This window comes from Trichosurus vulpecula, chromosome 7 (assembly GCF_011100635.1).
Source record: "Trichosurus vulpecula isolate mTriVul1 chromosome 7, mTriVul1.pri, whole genome shotgun sequence".
Lineage (NCBI taxonomy): Eukaryota > Metazoa > Chordata > Mammalia > Diprotodontia > Phalangeridae > Trichosurus > Trichosurus vulpecula.
Window position 1 is genome coordinate 8,386,403 of NC_050579.1, and position 3,609 is coordinate 8,390,011.

Below are 3,609 nucleotides of genomic sequence, written 5' to 3' on the forward strand. Positions count from 1 at the left end.
TTGCCTCTGCTTCCCATGGTTGACACTCATTGAGTTTGAGGTCCTCTAAGACAAACATCCTTTTTAAAGCCAAGTCTCTTCTAAGTTGTACTTGTGCTGCTGAGTTTTTAGACCAAGGGTTATAAGACTTGAGATTTATATCTCTTGAATATTATATTTTGAAATTAGACAGACCATTCTTTCAGCCCTTGGAAGTCTGCTTGAATTTGGTCGTCATCCAACATATTAACTGCTTCACCTACTTTTATGTCCGTTGCAAACTTGTCACACACACTGTATAAGTATCTTTAACCATAAAAGGACTATGCAAGGTGTTGCTGAGGGCAGATCCCTGTGATTGGGTCTCCTGGAAGTGAAGGCTGATCTACAGTCTATGTGGGTGTTGAAATTAGGCAGGCATCTTTTCAAGCAAGGACCAGGTTTACAACATGACTCTGCATGCTCAGTGAAAGATAAACATTAATCTGTGGACTTAGGTCTGCTTGGAGACAAAAACTCCTCCAGAGTTTTGTGGAAAGAGAAGTGAAATTTTTCTTTATTTACAAGATGAAGGCTCACAATTTCTCCCCTGGTATTGGGCAGTAGGAAACCTTTTCTTCTTAACATTCTGGGGCATGGCTGAAAATAAGAAACTCCTGGTTTTCCCTCAAGATGGAAGTCACTGGCTCAGCATGTGGGATGTGATTGAAGAGCTCAGTAAAAAGGGGCATGAAATTGTGGTGCCCGAAGTCAATTTGATCCTTAAAGAAACAAAATTCTACAAAAGAAAACTCTACCCAGTCTTCTACCCACAGGATGAATTGGAGAAGCGTTTCCAGATATTTAGCCACAATCTCTTTGCAGAGAGGTCTTTCCTGAGCACAGCCTGAGCTGAGTATTGGAATAACTGGCTTCTCATTGACATGTTCCTCCTCAACTGTGACAGCCTGCTGAAAGACCATGAGACCATCAGATGCCTCGAAGAAAGCCAATTTGACACCCTCTTCACAGACCAAGTATTGCCATGTGGGATGATCCTGGCCGAGCATCTGTCCATACCTTCTGTATACTTTTTCCAAGGCTTTCTCTGTGCTTTGGAGCACACAGTCAGCAGGAGCCCCAACCCTGTGTCTTTCATCCCCAGGTGCTACACTGCCTTTTCTCACCACATGACCTTCTACCAGAGAGTGATTAACTTCCTGGTGAATGATTTAGAGAGTCTTTAAGGACTTGTACACATAATACCTAGAGATTGCTGCTGACTTCCTAAAGAGAGAGGTGAAACTGCCAACCCTCTATGGACAAGGATCCATTTGGCTGTTGTGATATGATTTTGTGTTTGAGTATCCCAGGCCCATCATGCCCAACATGGCCTTCATTGGAGGAATAAACTGCAAACAAAGGAAAAGACTGGAACAGGTTTGTCATTTTTGCTTTCTTGTGCTCTTCTATCTCCTACCCCTGCCTAGGCCCTGCCAGCAATGGATGTCTGGTTAATGCTTGTTGACTGGAACTTACATGCATTGAAATGAATTAGTGGATGGCCCCTTTCCCCATCACTGATTCAGCCAATCACACAGTTGTTGCTCTGGACAGAGGAGATGCTGGTCCCCTGAATTTGTGCATGTTTGCTGACTCAGGGGACAGACTGACTGACTCTATTCCAATAGAGAAGGGGGTGGAATTTCCAACTAAGGGAACAACTAGGACATTGTCTGGGAGCGGGAGTGGGGGAGCAGGAAGGAAGGAAAGAAGGAAAGAAAGACAGAAAGGAGGAAGTGATGAAGAAAGGGAGGAATGAAGGTAAAAAGAAAGGAGGGAAGGAAAGAAGGGAGGGAGGGAGGAAAGAAGGAAGAAAGTAAGAAAGGAAGGTAGGAAGGAAGGAAAGAAGAAAATAGGGAGGAAGGAATGATGGAATGAAGAAAGGAATGGAATAGTATAAGCCGTGAATTGCAGGATCCACGTCCATGTTCCATCCCTACTACACACTTTCTGAGTGACCTGAGGAAGTCGCGTTTCCTTCCTGGTTCTCATTTTCCTTAAGTGCCAAATGAGGCACTGGGGCTTGCTGCTCTCTGAGGTCCCTCCTGATTCTCTTTCTATCTATTCTCTTGAGAACTATGACCTAGTTTCTAATCCCAGCTCTGCTACTTTCTGAGTGACCTTGGGTAAGTCATTTCTCTTGGGGCTTCAGTTTCCTCATCTCCACAAAGAGGGAATTGGACTAGATATCTATTCCAACTCTAGATAAATGATCCTTGGGGAAAAGGTTTGTGTTGAGAAGAACAGGAGATCAATTTGGGGAGGCAAGATGGGACCAATCCTAAAAGTTTAAAAAGAAAAAAATCTTTATTTATATATTTTTATTTATTTTTTCACATAGCTCCCAATTATATATTAACAAATTTTTAACATTCTTTATCTAAAAATTTGATTTCCAAATTATCTCCTTTCTTCTCACTTCTTGAGCAGTCAAGCAATATGACAGCAGCTACACATGTGAAGTCACAGAAAATGTATTTCCATAGTAGTCATCTTGCAAAAGAAAACCCACAAGAGAAAAAGACAGTAAAAAAGAATGCTTCAATGTACATTCAAGGTTCAAGACTAGAAAGAAATCTTCCAGTAGATCTAATTGAACATCCGGTTTTTCAGATGAGGCCACTGAGAGCTGGAGACATTCAGTGACTTAGCCAAGATCACAAAGTGTGTGGGGGACAGTTTCCTGAGCCTCTGTCCAGGGTCTCTGTGGTGATTATACTACTGTCTCTGTGGGAGAGGGGAGATGAGGATGTAAGAGATGGTAACAGAGAAGTGCTTAGTATGGCACCACATGTGATGAAGGAGTGGAGTGGCCAGTCAGCAACTTGTAGATTGTTCATCCAAATGGTATTTATTAACTCTCTACTCTGTACAAGGCATTGTACTGGGCTCTCGAGGTGATGTCAGGTCAAATCAATAAGCATGGAGGAGGCAAGATGGTGGCTGGTAAGCAGGGAATAGAGTGAGCTCCATACCGAGTCCCTCCAAAAACTTATAAAAAATGGCTCTGAAACAATTCTAGAATGGCAGAACCCACAAAACAGCAGAGGGAAGCAGGGCTCCAGCCCAGGACAGCCTGGATGGTGTCTGAGTGAGGTCTATCATACACGGAGCTGGGAGCTGGGAGCTGGGAGCTGGGAACAGCATGGAGCAGAGCCCAGCCTGAGCGGCGTGGACCAACAAGACCAGCAACCGGTCAGAGGATGCCCTAGCGCCCTCAATCAGTGAGCTGCGGCAGTTATGAGACTTCTCAACCCACAAACACCAAAGACTGCAGAGAAGGTTAGTGGGAAAAGCTGCGGGAGTGGAAGGAGTTAGCAGTTCAGCTTCCAGCCCCGGGGGCAGTGGAGGTGGGGCAGCTATGGCTGTTGCTGCTTCTGGCTCCAGGCCCACCTGGTGGGAGGAATTAAGTGGCGGATCAGAGCAGGGGTGCACAGCCTGCTGAAGATCTAAGCCCAGTTCGGGTTGGGGGTTCTTGGGGAAGGAGGAGTGCTGGTGTGGCAGAGCTGGCACCGCCCCCCAAACATGGAACATAGAACTCTTTAGTCTACAAGCAGTCATACCCCAATGAAAAACTAAGGTCAAGTT

At 44.9% G+C, this 3,609-nt stretch overlaps 1 pseudogene; it reads left to right on the plus strand.

Annotated features, from left to right (window-relative positions):
• Positions 1-557: 557 nt before the first annotated feature.
• LOC118858176 overlaps positions 558-3,609 on the plus strand; it is a 15,963-nt pseudogene continuing 12,911 nt past the window's right edge.